The following is a 20,101-nucleotide window of genomic DNA, read 5'->3' as shown; positions in this document are numbered from 1 at the left end:
GCATTCAGGTCCAAGAGTTCAACCTTGGTTTCATCAGACCAGAGCATCTTGTTTCTCATGGTCTGAGAGTCCTTTATGTGCCGTTTGGCAAACTCCAAGTGAGCAGTCATGTGCCTTTTACTGAGGAGTGGCTTCCGTCTAGCGACTCTACAATAAAGGCCTAATTGGTGGAGTGCTGCAGAGATGGTTCTCCTGGAAGGTTTTCCCATCTCCACAGAGGAACTCTGGAGCTCTGTCAGAGTGACCATTTGGGTCCTTGTTCACCTCCCTGATCAGGGCCCTTCTCCCCCGATTGCTCAGTTTGGCAGGTCAGCCAGCACTAGGAAGAGTCTTGGTGGTTCCCAAACTTCTTCGATTTAAGAATAAGGGAGGCCACTGTTTTCTTGGGGGCCTTCAATGCTGCAGACATTTTATGGTACCATTCACTAGATCTGTTCCTCGACACAATCCTGTCTCAGAGCTCTACAGACAATTCCTCATGACTCGGTTTTTACTCTGACATGCCGTTAACTGTGGGATCTTATATAGACAGGTGTGTGCCTTTCCAAATCATGTCCAATCAAGTTGCAGAAACATCTCAAGAATGATCAATGGAAACAGGATGCACCCGAGCTCAATTTTGAGACTCATAGCAAAGGGTCTGAATACTTGTTTTGTATTTATTTAACCTTTATTTAACTAGGCAAGTCAGTTAAGAACAAATTCTTATTTTCAATGACGGCCTGGGAACAGTGTTCAGGGGCAGAACGACAGATTTTTACCTTGTCAGCTCGGGGATTCGATCTTGCAACCTTTCGGTTTCTAGTCCAACGCTCTAATCACTAGGCTACCCTGCCGCCCTTATGTAAATAAGGCATCTGTTTTTTTAAATTTGCAAACATTTCTAAACCTGTTTTTGCTTTGTCATTATGGGGTATTGTTTGTAGATGGATTTAAAAAATACAACTGTCATCAATTTTAGAATAAGACTAACGTAACAAAACGTGGAAAAGGTGAAGGGCTCGGAACACTTTCCAAATGCACTTTACATAGCTAATAACAAACTGTGGAAATAGGATTGGCATACTCTACACAGTTTCTTTCATAAGCTGTACGTTTTCATTTGAGTTCTCGTTCAAACAAAATGTTGGCTCAATTTCACTTCTCGTTGACTGATAATATTTGTCATTAAAAATAAATCTGTGATCAAATCTGATTTTCACAATAGTTACCATTTGAAAGCTGCAACTTTAGGACAAACACTATTAGAATGGCCTCTGTTTGGCAAATACTCATAACTGTAACTCGCCTTAATGCTTTCGATAAGCTATTTTAATTAGTAGGATTTTGCTTTTGGCCGTTTGGTTTGCAACGGCAAGGAGGAGGGATGCATCCGTAACTTAATTTAGATTAAGCCACGCTCAACTGTAAGGTTTGTTCGAACTACTCATTTGATTTTTCTATCTTGCTATTGTTTGTTCTACCCGTCTCATTATTTATTACCTTAGGCCTATCATGTTTTTGTTCCGAGTTAAGTTATTGTCACGTGACGTGAAATGCATTTGTTGCTCTTTTCCAACAATGCAGTAATCAATAATCAATAGAAAACGTATAAAACAATGATAAAAAATCAAATAGAACAAAAACACACAAGAAATAGAAATAAGATCAACAACAAGAAAACAAGTAAGCTATAGACAGGGTCAGTGCCAATACCCATATTCCCAATGTGCAGGGATACTGGAGTGGTAGGGATAAGTTGACTAGGCATCAGGATATATGATACAGTATACGTTGCTGCTCAGTTTGATGACTGTGTGTGTGTTGCTTGACATACCAGTAATATCCCGGTACCAAAACGTCATGATACTTATGATACCAACATTTTAGAATACCGTAGTACCGTTTCATATGATACTACCAACGTGTTATGCCCTACCGATCTAAAGAACCTGCTGGTGACTTTTATAAAAGTCACTTTTGTTTATAAATTTAGTTGAATTGAAGCAACGGCCGCTCGTCTCTTGTATGGGCAGGTCCAATGATATCCACTTTCATGTGTATATCACGTGTGGCAGCAGTAATCATCCTGCTGCATCCCTTATCAGCCCTCACTCACCTGCTTCTCTTCGTCAGCACTTCACGTCTATTCCACCTTCAGGTTTTAAAAAATATATAATTTAGCCGTGATGGCGAGTGGGGGTGCAGACCCCAATGAGTCTTCCGTTGTTCGATTTCTACATTTGTTGCATTGATGCAAAGCCATCAATGTTGATACGTTGTATCATTTCATCACCTGTTATAACCAAGAGCACAGGCCCGTGTCTGAGTCGACTTTGCAAGCTCACCATCATGCAGCCTCTGAGTGTCAGAGGGGAAAATGGAAAGAATCGTGACAGGCATGCATGGAGCTTTTACGGCAAAGAAAAGAGCTCGTCTCCAACCTAAACGGTTTTTAAAAAATATGGCCCATATTACCGGAGATGCCTTTTTTTTTGTCATATCGAGATTCACATGCATTTTATATAATTTCACAAACCATGTTGTGGGCCGTAGAAAAAAAAAAAAATAATTAAATCCAGAGTCGCTAATTATTGGCTTGCTAGCTAGCTAGCTCAAGTACCAGACCTAGCTAGCTAACAGTCTGGTACTTGACAGTAGGCTTAGGCACATTTCGGTCTGCTATTCATGAGATGTGCTTCAAAAGGTAGGATTCATATTAGGCCTAATCTAAGCCTAAACTAGATAAAAATCTATGTATTTCTGGTGCTCCTTAAATTCTGTTTTTTGTGACTAATGTTTTAAAAGTTGGGAGCAGTGTGTGTGTGTGTGTGAGAGAGAGAGAGAAAGCTGTATGTGTGTGTACTGAAGAGTAAAGGCATGCATGACACAATGACATGCAGATCATTATGCATGTATATCACAGGAGGTTGGTGGCATCTTCATTTGGGAGGACGGGCTCGTGATAATGGCTGTTCCCGATGAGTGGAATGGTATCAAACACATGGCTTCTGTGCGTTTTGATGCCATTCGCGCCGTTCCAGCCATTATTACGAGCCGTCCTCCCTCCAGCAGCCTCCACTGATGCATATTCGTTCCTCCCATTCCTCCAGCCAAATCACAGTTAGGCCTTTGCAAATATGAGCAAATCAGCCATTCTATGCAGAATTCTATAATACACTGAACAGTGTGAATTTAAATACAATGTGTTGCATTGAGTAGAAGTTTCAGAGACAGTTTTTTGGAGAACGTTTAAAAAATAATGTGAACAAGCATCAGGGGGGGGGGGGGGGGGTGCTAAGCCACAGATTTTTTCCCCACCGTGGTATTTCGATACTACTTGGCATCGTGATACTTGGCCTGGTATCATATCGTTTGTTGGCATCGTGAGAAGCATAGTGTGTGTAGAGTCAGTATGAATGCGTGTGTGTGTGTGTGTGTGTGTGAATAGAGATAATAAAATAGGGTCAATGCCGATAGTCTGTGTAGCCATTTTGTTAGCGGTCTTATGGCTTAGGGATAGAAGCTGTTCAGGAGCCCGTTTGGGTCAGACTTGATGCTCCGGTACCGCTTGCCGTGCGGAAGCAGAGATAACAGTCTATGGCTGGAGTCTAACAATTTTCCGGGCCTTCCTTTCATACCGTCTGATATAGAGGGCCTGGATGGCAGGGGAGCTGGGCCCTAGTGATGTACCGGGCTGTTTGCCGTGTAGCGCCGTGCGATCGAGGATGGTGCAGTTGCCATGCAGTGGTTATTCAATAACTTCAAAACGCTCTGACAACTCCGTTAGATAAATTCATAGTTTGATCACGCAGTAGCGTGGCCGGAAAAAAAACAGGTCATATTCACATCAAATGGAGAGAAAATACAAAATTAGGCTTTTAAAATAATTAAGAAGCCGTAGTGTCCACACACAACAACAAAAAATAAGCGTCAGCTATGTTGCCCAGATCATCCGAAAATTTTCTGACGGGACATTTTGAGCTGCTTTGATGAAAATCTCTGTCTACATTCTTCTCTTGCAGTCTATAAATTGTTTATAGCATATTTATTGAAATAGGTTGTGCAGGCTATAACAACAGAATGTTGAAATGGGCTATAGTCAAGTTGAAATGGGCTATACATAGCCTGCCACATCACAATGTCGCCACTATCGACGATGGCTGCCAATCATCTTCGATATCAGACACTATCGTAATATCGCCCGACCCTACTCCACCCATCCTGCTGTACATTCTCACCCTCCCTTGCCATGGCGTTTTCAGAAAGAAACAAACGAGGATGCACGCAACTATGCTACTTCATACTCAGCTAAGGAGGGGAAGGGTGAATAGAATACCGAGAAGGGGGGAGAGAATGTAAAAGCGACAGAACAGCAGAACGCTAGGGGGGGGGGGGGGGACTGAAAGGGGGAGAAAGTGACGTAGTCGAGAGACTGCGAGGAGGAAGAGCAGAAACGTGTTCACTGAACCAAAATGACTCGCCTTAATATGGCAGTCACAAAGAATCAGGCTTCACCACCGCCCCGGCGCTATAAAAAACCTCATCTACCTCTGCTTTATTCAGGGTCTTTTCTCTGCTCAAAAGTCTCTTGTCTAATGTTTCTCTCTCTCTCTTTTTCTGTGTCCCTTATACCTAGGCTCAGCTATCGCCATTTTATTCAGTCTCCTCTCCGCTCACACTCCCTCCTCTCCTTCGTCGCTCCATCCCTATCGGTTTCCTTTTGCTTCATCCCGGTGTTTCTGTATCTCTCCATTCGGGCTTTGTGATCCGCCAATCCTTGTTCTCATTCCATCCCAACATCTGTCTCCAGTAAGCTTATGATCCAGGCAATTTCTCAGTCTGACATTGTTTAACGGATGCTAGCTACTGGTACGAGGGGGGGGGGGGGGGGATAATGTTTTGTGAGGATCGTAATCATTCCCACACAAGCTTCTATTCATCATTCTACTCAGCCGAATTTGAATTATATTGAGTGTTACATCTCACAAGGCAGAGAGTGAAGGAAATTTGTGTACGTTCTGCACAATCCTCTTGTGATTCACTTTTGGCATATGACAGCATTACACACATACCATGAACAAAACTCATTTGCAGTGAACAAAACCCCCCCGTGTCAGTTAAGCACCAGTTAAACACACAAATGCATTGTGTCTTTTGGAGAAGGACAGGATATTCAAAAAGGCCCCTTTCCGAAGGGTCCTGCTCTGATCCTGCTGCTCCGGAAAAAAAACCTTCCCTCATCCGGCACGTTGGCTTTGATACGCTATCAGTCCCAATCCCAGATAGGTCCCGGGCTGCAACAGCCGGAGAACGGGCCCTTTTATTCAGCTGAACGCAGGTCAGGAGAGAGTGGAACTTCTGTCATGTCTCTGGGTGTCCCACGACACCGCGCCAGAGGCCGGACAGACGCACAAGCTGGGAGGGAGGACAGACACAGACTAAAACACAGCCACACAACGAAACAGGACGTGTTTGGCACACACATCTTGTTATGCAGTGCACTGATACGTTTGTAATTCAACTCAAATGTGAAATGTTACGTTGTTGGACGCCGTCGCTAGCCACCACGGTTCACGGAGCCTTTGCCAAACTGAAAGAGATGGGCTCGCCACGGCCCAAAATAAGAGCTGCAAGGAAACTCCTCCAGACAGACCCATCGCAACCCAAGGCACAGAGGATGGCCCACATTAGGTGAAAGGGACGAGCTTTATCCCCAAACAACTAAAATAACTAAATAGAGTTAAGTGGGGGGGGCAGAAAATGGCAAGTGCCATAGGAAACAGGAGCCACAGGAACATGAAGGGCTTTGAGCCACCCCCAGGCAGACACAGCTCTGGCCCAAACTACAGAAGACGTAAAGCAGGAATGTAATGCCTTTTAATTACTCCCATAGCAATTAGTGAGGTCTCTGAAGATGCTGCTGCTGCTGCTGCTCCCCCCCCCACCACCACCACACCGCCTCCCACTCGGAGTGCCTGTGCACCCTTGGCCCACACAACGCAAAACACATACTGGAGCTGGTAATTACACTAGTCACTCACCATAATCACAGAGAGAGCAACGAGAGAGCTACAGCTTACCAGCGGAATTATTGTACACATGCTCCAGACGGAGAGAGACGGTTACTGTATCGTCACAAAGCCAAGTGGCCAAGGTCAAGGAAAAAGTCACTTGTGGAACAGACGGCCACGCAGGATAATAATGCATTTGAGATAGAGGTAGCCTACGCATAGAATGGCGACAGAATTAAGCAATAAGGCCCGGGGGGGGGGGGGGTATGGCTAATATACCGCAGCTAATGGTTGTTCTTAGGCACAACGCAACACGGAGTGCCTGGACACAGTCCTTAGCCGTGGTACATTGGCCATATTCCACAAACCCCCGATGTGCCTCACTGCTATTACCAAACTGGTTACCAACGCAATTGGAGCAGTGCAAATAAATGTGTTGTCATACCCGGCTGATATACCACGGCTGTCAGCCAATCAGCATTCAGATTATGTAGACAGGGGGACCTGATCCGAGATCAGTATTCCTACTCTGAGATGCTTTACTAATACCAGCGCTGGTAGAGATCGACTACAACAGAGACTGGGCTGTGTGGTCTTCATACACAACCCCCAGGGCCGGGGTGGAATATACATGAAGACGAGAATCAAGTGCTGAAACATATGTAGCCAAACAGTACTTTACAAACTGATCGAGAGTGACGGGAGGAAATGACACGAGACCCTTGATGTCTGTTCAGTTTGCCAGAATGTTAGCGTCCGTAATCCTTATTAGGAGACAGAATTGTTGTAACGAGTGAAAACTGTGACCTGTTAATGAATGAATAGATGATTAGTGAGTGGTGGAGATGACTAGGACCCTTACTGTCGCTACAGTGGGTTGTGAATGTGTAGCGATGCAGAAAGTTCAGCTCGGTTATCCTCTGGTCGTTGAAGGGTTCCTGTGGCGAGTCTGTCTCAAGCTAGTCCAGGATGACCCTCCTCTCTGGCTACCTGATCTCAACCCACTGGCTTCCCCTTGCAACCTGTCCACAGCTCTGACCCTAACCAAACCCCGGTGCCACATGAACATGATAAAAGGACTATCTGTGGTTTTTCCCAGGACTGTTGTGTGATAAGACTTGACCAACTTAGCCTGACTCTGGTCCCGGAGGGCTGCAGTGTTTGAGATAAAGTGACGGCTTGGAAAAGCTGGCACACACACACACTGCAGCCCTCGTTTTTCACCCCTGTCTTAGTGTGTCCTCCAGGTCTGCTGTGCTTCCCTACTGAACCTGGCAGTGACAGGTCTTGTCAGGATCAGGGTCTCTGTGCTGCCTCTCCTGGCACGGCTGTGATGGTCTCCATTGATTTCCTGTGACATTGTTTTGCACTCTGTCCCTGATAACCTCTACTGTCACTGCTGTGGTCTACTCCGTCATACAGGCAGAACGCTAGCCTGGGGGAGAAGCATTGGCAGGGAGTGATACACACACAGAGACACATGCGCATTTGCATTGTGCGCACACACACACACACACACACACACATAGGAGAAGGGTGCATGGGGGCTGGGAATGAGGGGCGACCTACAATCTTCCCCTCCTCCACTTGGTTGCCTGTGATCTGAAGTAGGGTGAAGGGCAGTGGAGGTTTGAGGAGTTGTTGCGAGGGGGAGGGAGATACGTTGAAGGTCGCCTTGTCGTCTCTGCCATGACATAGGCTTACACAAATCTTTACATTGATAACATTAGGAGGTAGTAAGATTTACACATCAGCACAAGGCCATGCAACATCTGAACTCCTCCCCCCCTCTCTGACTGGATGAGATGAGCCCTCATCTTACACACCATTGGTTCAGGTTTAAAAAGAGACTGACTGTTACAGCTCATTTCTAAAGCGTGTCCCGAGGCCGTCATGCTGAGCAGTGGTACTTTTAACCCCAATCAGCTATGCAAATAAAGCATTCATCATCATTTCACCGAGACCTTTGCATCGACTCCAATTTACTACCACTTTAATCTACTGCTGTGGTGCAATCTAGCACTGGGCCTTTCCCCTGGGGTAGACAGCCACTTTAGAGAACAGGGGGAATTCTCAGACTCAGAAAGAGGGAACGCTAATAGCAGTCAACTGCATTACTTCCTCTAAAAGTATGTGGTGTAGCTTAGTAGAACTACAGTGGATTCAGACACAGTACTCGACTTTCAGACTGAATAGGAACATGACTCGCCTCGGTCGTTAGTGATGGGGGGGTTGATAGCTACATATCATGATATTATTTTGAAATATACAACATATCGTTTTTTCCCCATGACTGATCAAAACTGGTTTTCTCATGGCTCTCGCTTGTCCCTCTGCAGCAGACATACGGTGAGCAATATGTTTGGACCGTGGAATCTCAATTAAAAATCACAGTGTCGAATTTCAATACATATAGAATCGCAATAGATATCGTATCGACACCTAAGTATCGTGATATCATACCGGGAGGTCCCTAGCAATTCACAACCCTATTGGACAAAGTGCATTTAAGTGAATATTACCAGTGCAGTAAAAACAGGACTATATGGTTTGTGTGTAGATCTATTTCATATGAGTAAGAGATAGAGGCAGCGGTAAAAAAATATATATTTCCTGCTTGAGGCTATACCCTCAATTTTTTTTTTTACCTGACATTGTAGAAACAGCTGGTTACACTCTGAAATGTTCAACGTTGTCAGAAGCAATTTGCTTTTACATGGTTTGTTCTAAGGTAGCGCTAATATGCTAGTGTAAGCCTAAGAGCTCCTGTCCTAGCTATGGTTCAGCTAAACGTCAGCCTTCGGCTAACAGACAGCACGTTGATGTGAGGAGGATGCAGAAATTATTTTGTTTGGCTAGCAAACTAGTTCGCTAGATAACGTTGCCTAGCTGTGTAGCCTATATTATAATATGAATGACGCTGTATGATAACGTGAATGTACTTTTGTTACTACGGGAGCTGTAAATGCTGACGTTACTTGATCATGAATAATGTTGTTTGTTAGATAACTAGCTAACAGGAGTTAGCTGTGTATTTTCAGCTAATTGAATACGTACGGATGAGAAAATAAACCACGCTTGTCAATGGTTGCATTATTCAAGAGTGTAATCTGGTTTGGTTGTAATTATTCATTAGTGTAATGTATTTCAGAAGAAAAGTTTCTAAGATTGTTAAATAAATTGTGCTTACTGGCTAGTGGCTACTGTGATATTTAGGGTCAATTTGATCTGCGGACCAAGAACGACGCTTTGCCAGCCACAACGAAAGGCAAAGCAAGGATGTGATGCGAACTGAAAAGTAGAAATCTATTTTCGCCACGCCGCATCTCTCGCAGCGGGAATAGGGCCTAAGACTCAGCCACAGACGTCAAAACACACCCCTTAACCTCCCCCTGACTGTTAACATTGACAACACACAGGACGGCTGTCACATAACAGAGGATCAAGTGATGCCCCAAGGTTAAGGCTGGTCCGCACAGAAGACTTCCAGTATCCCTAATGGGTTCGTGTGCGAGCATACACACTTGCGGCCACATTCAATCTCTCAGCGTTAAAACGTTGTCAACATTCAGGCTACAACAAACGGATGCATAGACAGAAGCAGGACCGAACAAATCAAAAACAGTCCCGTGTCGACTATGCAAATGAAACCCCAAACTCTACTGGTGGGAGGTGGGGAGTTTCACTGAGTATTGAACCAGGTCTTTCAAGCTGTCATCTGAAGGCAATATAAATCTGTAGATAGGGACACAAATCCTGCAACACACTTTCTGTGACTTCCTTCACTTTTACAGCCAACCACGTATTGCCCTGCTGCTGTAAAATAACAGTGTTACTAACACATACGTGCACACACACACATTTGTTGTTACTCATTTAGCCTACCTCCTCCTGGCGTCAGCTGTGCAGGTGAACCGGGCGTGGTCCGCGTGTGTGTTGACTCACAGGGCATCAGGGGATCAGTGAGGCGGGGACAGGGGAAGTGGGTCACAGCTCTGCTGCCTGGAACACAAAAGGAACACAAGGTAAGAAGTTAGAACCACTGTTCTCTGCTATTAGGGAACCGAAGAGAGAGAACTACCAGTTGTTTAAAACTTTTAACGGGTGACATTTTGAGTGAAACGTCAGAGAGCCCGAACAAAGCCTCCAGGTAGCCAGAGGGAAACTACACTAACACAACTGGGAAGATCTAGGCCAAAAGAGAGAAACACACCGCAAAACATTAATTTTGCTACTTTACTTTAGCAGATTCATAATGTTTATTTGTTAACCGGTAATAACATTCCAAGTAGGCTGACTGAGCTCTATGTGAGGAGTTGAGTGGGTACAGTGTGTGTGTGTGTGTGTGTGTGTGTGTGTGTAAGTGAGTGAGTGGAGTGTGTGTGTGTGTCTGCTGTCAGTTCCAGGCTCATCAGTCCAGCAGTGAGTCTATTGTGTGATGAGGAGACGTGGATGCCAGGGGCTCTGTCTGTGTCTTACAAACACACACACACACACGAGGCCTACATCCAATCACTCAGTGGCACACACCATAGTCTCCTAAATACACAAACTCACCAGTTATCTCTACAACATTCATATGTTAGCACCCAAAATCGAGCAAACAATTAAGATCTTCTGATCCTCCACGGATAAAACAGCTCAGACATAAAGCCTCTTTTAATTTACCTCTTTTCATGTCGCTACGACACTATACATGTCAGACGTTATACTGAAGTAAAACAAAACTTTTATTGAACAGATAAATCCGGCAGCATCCTCTGGCATTTCTCTCCCTCTTTCTGCCTCCTTCCCCCCCATCTCTCTTTCTTTCTCCCGCTCTCTTCCTCTTAAGGCATCAACATGCTTCAGTTCGGCTGGCACCTAGCCGAACTCAGCTAGGCCGAACCGAACAAATGTGTCTGTATATTCCCTTAAAGAACTTCGCTTGGAAAACGAGAAAAAAAGCAGCAATACTACTGTGTCCATTTAGTCGCGCAATTTTACATCTAACTAAGCTGTTTGGTGCAGTGTTTCTCAACTCAAGAAATGGGCATGAAAACAAGTCGTCCCTCTCGTTGAATAACAGACTTCATTGAAGAATCCCTACGCGTAGACTCCGACTTTGGCTTGTCGAGAGAGAAAATAAATGGCGTGCCCCAAACAGTAGAGAAAAAAAACGACTAAAGTCGAAAAATGAACAAAACTGTCACAAAGTGTCCCTATAATATATGCACAAACTCTTCCAAACTGTTTTGGCAGGGAAGCATGCAGACACCTTTATTCCTCTCGCTCGCTCAGTTTTTTTTCTATCTTTCCCCCCTTTTCTTCCCATGTCTCTATACGTCCGTATTTCTCTCACTGACCCTCAACCTCGTCCTTCATGACTCTGTATCCTTGACCTCCCCCCACCGTGCCAATGCCCTGCCTCTCCGTACTTCCCGATTTCCTCTTCCTGTGCACCGGAATGTTCTCCTGAACAAAACGACGGCGGCAGGGTGAGCCAGGGGACGACAGCACTCAGGGTGCTAGTGCCAGTGCGTGGGAGGTCGGTGTGTGTCGGTGGAGGTTGGAGGACTGGGGGCAAGCCGAGGGTCGGCTACAGAGTAGTGGGATGAGGAACGGGGTTGATGTAGGCTCAGTAATATAAATGTAAAAACTGGTGTTGGGTTGCTCAGAACCGGAGTGAGTCATGTGAAAGGGTATGCAAGAGGGTGGGGTGATCAAATATGGGGGGCAGGGGGAGGACGGGGTGAGCGGGTGAGGTTTACGGTTGGGCGGTGTGAACTTTTGTCCTATCGTGATTATGTACTCATAAAACACTGTGATATACAAATGGTATCGCCACTACTGGCCAACACCTCTAGGGCAGGAAAACAAAACCCTACTATAACCACCATTAGGCTATAGAGTGAAATCACATTCACAACTGGACAAATCATGACAAAAGATGTAGGCTCTGCCCATTTAAACAACTTGGGAGGCAAATATTTTCTAATATCCTTCCTGGCAGAGGCAGCTTCAGTATGTTGGCACTTAATCTAAAATTGATTAAATCATTTTTTCCCCTCAATATATATATACACAATACCCCATAATGACAAAGCAAAAACGGGGTTTTAAAACTTTCTGCAAATGTATAAAAAATAAAACTGAAATATCACATTTACATAAGTATTCAGAGCCTTTACTCAGTACTTTGTTGAAGCAACTTTGGCAGCGATTACAGCCTGGATTCTGCTTGGGTATGACGCTACAAGCTTGGCACACCTGTCCCGAAGGCACTACTGCATTGTCTTGGCTGTGTGCTTAGGGTCGTTTCATCAGACCAGAGAATCTTGTTTCTCATGGTCAGAGTCCTTTAGGTGCCTATTGGTTTTCCTAAAGAAGTTAAATCCGCGTTGTGTTTTGTTTCCTTTCCACGATACTTACGTGTATTGCGATTCTGGTATAGTCCCGGCTTAACTGTCTGGCCTACATTCCTCCCTTGCTTTCTTTAACATATTTATTGAAACAAATAGGCTATATAGCAAATAGGAATAGGCAAATGACTCTGAATGTCGCTTGTGTGCTGTACCACTCCCTTCATTGCTGCGCGGCTCCAGTCAAGTTCAAATAGGCTAAACCATCGTCTGTCACATCGTGATGGCTATACGATACTATTGTAATATCGCCCAACTCTAGTGAGGTTGATTGGGCTGAGATGGAGGGGAGGGGATGGGGGGGGGATCAGACACTGCTAAAATATCCTGAGGGGGAGGCCCATTACCGTCTGACAATACAGTGCCAATCAATACTGATCAATTCAGGTCCACTTACTCCATGACGCACAGCACTACAATCTCTTAGTAAATGCGTGTGTGGGGGTGGGGAGAGACATTGTGTGTGTGTGCGCGCGTGCCATGAGTGTGTGTGTGTGTGTATCGACTAAACTACTGGAGAGTATAGTATCCAGAGCCAAGGGCCAGTCCTGAATATAGCCTGCAGAGTCAGCATGGATTTACAGTTTAGACCTCCCCCAACTTCCAAAATCAAAATCAAATGAAGAGTGAAAACTTTCCAGCCGTGGCTAACAGTTCAGCCCATGGAGTAGGGTCACTGGTAAGCCTGTTAGGGTTGAAATGTATAAACACAACACCTAGGCCACGGGGCTTACAGGCATGTAGGCTAATAGCCTAGCCTACATTCCATTATAATAAAACAAAGAAATGAAGACACTCCATTTAGCCTCGTATGTGTGCATTTTTTTTTAAAATAGGACATCAGCTGTATATTTAGGACTGGAGTCCTTCTCTGTGGTTGCAGTGCCTGCCAGACAGAATGACCATTAAACAAAAGAGAAAAGAAAGTCATGCCCAGTGCAGAGGGAGAGCGAGTGTGTGTGTGTGTGTGTATAGAGCTGGATCTATCAGGAAATCGAGTGCATGTTCTTGACTTATGAGTATGACGACTGGGCTTCTTGGTACCAGCTATGCTTCCAAGAGTGTGTGTGTGTGTGTGAATGAGCGTGTTTCCACCTGCCTGTGTGTGTACTGTGTAATATGAACGTGTGTGCCTTGCTGTATACGGCTGTACAGTAGGCTCAGTGAACACGGTCAGTTATGTCCCTGCATGTTAGATCTAGGGAGAGCTCAGTAATCATCATCATCATCATCATCATCTCCCACAGCAGAACAGGATAATTAAAAATCTCTCTCAGCACGCTGAACACAGTGTGACTGGGCCGGCCCGAATTAGCAACCAGGTGCGTTTCAAAGAGGACATGCAAAATCATACTTTTTTACATACCATTAGTGGTTGATCCCAGCGCCGCTCTGCTCCATGGTGAGCCACAGAGGAGAGAAGCAACGAGCGGGCTTCCTCCCACCCGCCTGTCATACACATTGTGTTGCGATTGAAATGGATTACTCCAAAACTCCGGCTGCATTAATATTTCAGAAAGTTTGCCGTGTGTGCGTGCGAGTGCTACTAAAGTGCTACTTAAGTCGTTCCATATTCCAACCAGTTTGAAGAGGAGCCGTTCCAGTCATCTAATGGGTTCGTCAATGCAACTGTAAGGGCATTTTCACACAGTTCTGAGCTGTAGTTCGAATCGGAGTTCCATTATTTGTTATTGTATCCCCCTCTAATGCAAGTCATTTGTTTATCGGGGAGACAATGCTCACATTAAATCCCTCTGATTATCAAGAAGCATAGCACGTGTATCCCAAACATCATATTACTTCCGATAAAAACGGCATAGTAGCTATATTCAGTAGCTTATAACCCGGTATATAGCCCCCATCTTCCCTAATCAATAATATTAATAATAATAGAGATTCTGCATGATAATATCAAATTACAGTACAGTACATTTCATAAAATGCACGCATCAGTTTTTCCCGGTGTTTGGCCTGGACTGTGTTCTCACCAGCAGTGAACCTAACCACGGTACGAATGGAATCGGGCCGAGACCACCCTTTTTGAACGAAACCATGGTGCGTTGTTTAGTGCGCTCTTGAGTGGACACCAGTCCAAACGAACGGAACTAAGGGGGGTAAACGTGCCCGAGTTGGGGGGGGGGGGAGAGAGAAACGCTCCAAACCAATTTAGTGTGAAAGCCCTGTAAGACACATCGAAGTGTTGGTGTAATCATACCCTGGCTGACGTGGCCTGTACAATGTACGCAGTTCTTTACCCTGTTAGAATGGGTAGACTTTTTTAGCTGTGTGATACCACTGCCATTGTATTATATGAATTCATTTCAGCTCGGGATGGGAACGGTCATTCAAATTCATTTCAGCTCGGGATGGGAACGGTCATTCAAATTAATTTCAACTCGGGATGGGAACTGTCATTCAAATTCATTTCAGCTCGGGATGGGAACGGTCATTCAAATTCATTTCAGCTCGGGATGGGAACGGTTATTCAAATTCATTTCAGCTCGGGATGGGAACGGTTATTCAAATTAATTTCTGCTCGGGATGGGAACGGTCATTCAAATTAATTTCTGCTCGGGATGGGAACGGTTATTTGAAAATCCGAACGTACGCTAAGTGTTTTGATTTCTTGGGAGAGGATTCATTTTTAGAGAAAAAAACTCAGACCTAATTTAACAACGAAAAGGCTTTGCCACATAAGTCCACAAGGATAGACCACCACATTCGACATTTGAATAAAACAACAGTTTTTATGAGTGCACCCCAAAAAGAAGCTCCGGTAGCCTACACATTAGGGAAAGGGGGATACCTAGTCAATTGTACAACTGAATGCATTCAACTGAAATGTGTCTTCCGCATTTAACCCAGCCCCTCTGAATCAGAGAGGTGCGGGGGGGCTGTCATAATCGACATCCAAGTCATCGGCGCCCGGGGAACAGTGAGTTAAACTGCCTTGCTCAGGGGCAGAATTGACAGATTTCAACCATGTCAGCTCGAGGATTCGATCCAGCAACCTTTGGGACACAGGCCCAACGCTCCTACCCACCAGGCTACCTGCCGCCCCTACATTAGTGTTTCACGGTATACCAAAACTTCTGTACCTTTTCAAAACAAAAACCTGTTCGATACTATCATTTTTGTTACATTCGGTACTGTCACGTGATTGAGAGGATTACATCTACTCAGTGCAGTCCCTTTATAGCAATTGCCTGCTCCACTTATTCAATGTTAGAGCTGTCTGAGCTGCCTCGATAGCTCCCCACTCATGCTGCACAGAAGTTAACACACTTGATTAACGCAACACGGAATTAAGAAATGTTGAAACTGTTCATTACTGTTCGCAAAACAAATGTCCATGCACAATAGAACCCTTTTACAATGCAAGACTATACCTGTAGCTTCCATTTTTAATTGTAGGCTAACTTTCCTTGCTAGCTCACAGCTGAATCCACTCCCCTAAGTGCTTTTGTTTGTAATAATATGCAAACCATTAAGCAAAATATACTGATTTTAAAGCTGATTGTCACCAAAAACGTTATTAGTTCACTTTGCCTCCCTCACCACCAAAAAAAAATCTACTTCTTCATCTCCCTCGCCACCCGTCTGGTTTCCACTAGATTCCGCAGCCACAAAATCTGATTCCACTGGCACATTACTCGGGCTGTGGCGGTCATGAAATTTTGTCCGCCGGTTACTGCCACGTAAAATACTCCCGGTCTCGTGTGGTATAGCTAAAGGTAATGTGCCCCCCCAATTAATTATGAAAATATAACAAATTCCTTATTACTAGACTATTCAAAATCAAATTAATTATTTTGTAGGCTAACTAAGCCGCTCTGCATAATCAATTAACCAACAGCAGGGCCTAGGGCTATACGTTCTCTCCTAGGCTCATGGAAGTACATTTTGGAACGTAGCATAAGGTAACCAGTCCATCCACTATGCACAATAACAGTCCACACTCAAAGGCTAGACCAATTATGTATCAAAGACATCTTAAATCAGTTTTGTTTTATGTTTTTCTGCCATGCGTAATACGCGGTAGGCTATGTATTGTATAATGGAACAAGCATAATTTTTATTCATTCCTTTGGGGGGGCTTGGGCTCATAAGCCTATGCATATGCATAAACTCTTAAGATGCATATCGGCGTTTTGAATTAATAATCACCTTAGAAAGCTCTGTCCATTTCTTTTACACTGTTTAAACCCGCCGTTGAACTTCTTTCTTCAAATTGATCACAGTGGGGCGAGTTAAAAGTATGATAGGCTGTTTGGGTGATGTGTTTGATGTGATTTTCGATTGCATTTGCGCGGTTCTCAAAAGTGACGACAAACGCGATCATGCACGTAAACGCTTTATAATAAAATGTGCATGTTTATGGTGAAAATGATCTTCCCCCAAACTTTAAACTCACACACAGCCTACCTATGCAAGTTAGAATTAGAGTCTAAGAAATTATTTGGCCACTTTACTTGTGATACAAACCTTATCAAAACAAATAGGTCTACGGGCTTGGCTGCATGACTATGATTTGAAAAAGGTAGCAAAAAAAAAGAAAGACAAGCTGTTTCTTGCCTTACTGCACAAGCGATAATACATCATTCACAAGTGATAGGCTAATATTGTCACCCATCAGACTATTCTTGCTGTCTTTACATATACTAAATAATGTGTGAAATGAGTTTTGATTTAGAATGAACCATTATCATGCACCGGTCTCAGAACAGCGGCAAAAATACATCATCTATGCACTTAAATAGCGAAGGGAGGACTCTTTTCCCGTGGTTCATTCCTGTTGTAAATACAGTTCAAGTCAGAAGTTTACATACACCTTAGCCAACTACATTTAAACTCAGTTTTTCACAATTCTTGACATTTAATCCTAGTAAAAATTCCCTGTCTTGGGTCAGTTAGGATCACCACTTTTTTTTTTAAGAATGTGAAATGTCAGAATAATAGTAGAGAGAATGATTTATTTCAGCTTTTATTTCTTTCATCACATTCCCAGTGGGTCAGAAGTTTACATACACTCAATTAGTATTTGGTAGCATTTCCATTAAATTGTTTGACTTGGGTCAAATGTTTCGAGTAGCCTTCCACAAGCTTCCCACAATAAGTTGGGTGAATTTTGGCCCATTCCTCCTGACAGCTGGTGTAACTGAATCAGGTTTGTAGGCCTCCTTGCTCGCACAAGCATTTTCAATTCTGCCCACAAATCTTCTATGGGATTGAGGTCAGGGCTTTGTGATGGCCACTCCCAATACCTTGACTTTGTTGTCCTTAAACCATTTTGCCACAACTTTGGAAGTATGCTGCTTGGGGTTATTCTCCATTTGGAAGACCCATTTGCGACCAAGCTTTAACTTCCTGACTGATGTCTTGACATATTGCTTCAATATATCCACATAATTGTCCTTCCACATGATGCCATCTATTTTGTGAAGTGCACCAGTCCCCCCTGCATCAAAGCACCCCCACAACACCATGCTGCCACTCCCGTGCTTCGCGGTTGGGATGGTGTTCTTCGGCTTGCAAGCCTCCCCCTTTTCTTCCAAACACAACGATGGCCATTATGGCCAAACAGTTCTATTTTTGTTTCATCAGACTAGAGGACATTTCTCCAAAAAGTTCGATTTTTGTCCCCATGTGCAGTTGCAAACCTTAGTCTGACTTTTTTATGGCGGTTTTGGAGCAGTGGCTTCTTTCTTGCTGAGCAGCCTTTCAGGTTATGTCGATATGGGACTCATTTGACTGTGGATATAGATACATTTGTACCCGTTTCCTCTAGCATCTTCACAAGGTCCTTTGCTGTTGTTCTGGGATTGATTTGCACTTTTCACACCAAATGATGTTCATCTCTAGGAGACAGAACGAGTCTCCTTCCTGAGCGGCTACATGGTCCTATGGTGTTTATACTTGCAAAATAATTGTTTGTACAGATGAATGTGGTACCTTCAGGCGTTTGGAAATTGCTCCCAAGGATGAACCAGACTTTTGGAGGTCTACAAAGCTGATGTGATCCTCCTATTTTTAATAGAAGCCATCAAATCAGTTCTCACGCAATTGAGTAGCCAATAGAAATGTTGCGCAACATGAGCTCTCATGAAGTGTTTGATTAGATTTTTGATTACATTTGTATTGATGCCAGAGTGATTAGAGGGACAATAGAGTGCGTAGTACCAGGCAGATAGCAAGTTTGGTAGGCTACTAATGACCATGAGCAGTGTCAGAGCTTGGAGAAGCCTAATTACCGTGACTAAACAGTAACGTGGGATTTGATTGCCATCAGTACGGTCACCTTAACAGCCCTACTCATTACTTTCTTAGAGACAGCACACACTAATATGGAAATGTTGTTGATCAATAGAACACAATAAATGTTCTCCTAGCCAATAAAATAAGTCCTAAATGGAAGGGATTGTTTGGAATCTGTAGCCCCATGAAATCAGCTAAAACAACCTCAATAACTCAATGCATGCACACACTTCTATTGGATAATATGCATTCACCTGTATTGTGAATAGACCTAGGCGACATCTGGATTTACCCAGTTTATTAATAGATTTACAATAAATTATTACCATTATGTTTTGTAGTGAGATTGTTTTTACCAAAGTAAAATTGATTTTATATATTGAACAGTGCAGCAGATGAGTTTATCTAGCAGGATCAAGTGCCATTCTGTAACTTTGGCTAATACTCCTTGTTTTTCGTGGTCTCGATTTGGTCTGGTGACGGTATCGAGTATGATAATAAACCTGGTATCGGTATCAAAGTCAAAAATCTGGTACCGTGACAACACTACTACACACGTTTAACACGTGTGTAGCTTGTTATTGTCGGTCAATCAAAGCTGCGCTACAGAGGTTGTGTGTGTAGCAAGTGAAGTGGGAGATTTCTTACCAACGCAAAATGGAATTCATTAAAATGACGGAGGAAAGTTGTCAAAATAAGGAGGAGTAGGCTACAATGATCAACCAACAGGTCGACAGTTTCATTCATATGAATGGAGTTGTAGACAAGGACAGGGACCGCAGCAAAATAGCCTCGATTAGCCGTGCTACTCTGACCAGCTAGCTACTGTAGCTAGCTAACTTCTTCACAACGACTTGATGCAGTCAAGACCGGCACCGCCAGATAGTATATGATAGATATCCGACTCCGGCAACAAGTTTGTCTAACTAGCACGAGTCAGTTTGCCTACTTTCTCTCTCACCGTGCCACACACACAGACTGTCACACAAACACACACACACACGGCCCCTGGTCCTCTCTCGTCCCCTCCCCCACTCTCAAGCTGAAAAAAGAGCCACCCTTGATTGAAGATATTAAATAAATAAAACAAACATTCTACTATCCGGATATCCGGGGGCATCCCTCATTTCTGCACAACTACCACTCATTTCCCTGATTCCCAACCATAGAAATATAATCTAGATTATATTTCTATGTTCCCAACACCATTAAAGAATGCATCGAAAAGTAAACCATGACAAAGGTGGTCGGTTATAAAGGGCTTGGTTCAAAGCAAATGCATATCCCTCTACAGAACCGGCGATAAGGAACACTGCCATGCATCAAACCTTTATCAGCTAGAGAGAGACCGTGCTAGGCGTGTTAAAATAAATTGTGTGCATCTAAAACGGTTTCTTTCTCTAATAGCACCACCATCGAGCAACCTTCACTATTAAGCCCAAAGTGTGCTAC

The 20,101-nt window shown here is 43.9% G+C and overlaps 1 protein-coding gene across 2 annotated transcripts in view; it reads right to left on the bottom strand.

Annotated features, from left to right (window-relative positions):
- Positions 1-20,101, bottom strand: part of sipa1l3 (signal-induced proliferation-associated 1 like 3) — a 95,114-nt gene that overhangs the window by 38,400 nt on the left and 36,613 nt on the right. For both annotated transcript variants that reach the window (XM_090218107.1, XM_090218108.1), the window contains exon 2: positions 9,879-9,995. The gene's annotated coding sequence lies outside the window, so the exon portion shown is untranslated. The remainder of the gene's footprint in view (positions 1-9,878; positions 9,996-20,101) is intronic.

This window comes from Oncorhynchus mykiss, chromosome 24 (genome assembly GCF_057628025.1).
Source record: "Oncorhynchus mykiss isolate SJ-2025 chromosome 24, ASM5762802v1, whole genome shotgun sequence".
In the NCBI taxonomy this organism is placed as follows: domain Eukaryota; kingdom Metazoa; phylum Chordata; class Actinopteri; order Salmoniformes; family Salmonidae; genus Oncorhynchus; species Oncorhynchus mykiss.
This window is presented reverse-complemented; position numbering and strand designations above follow the sequence as displayed.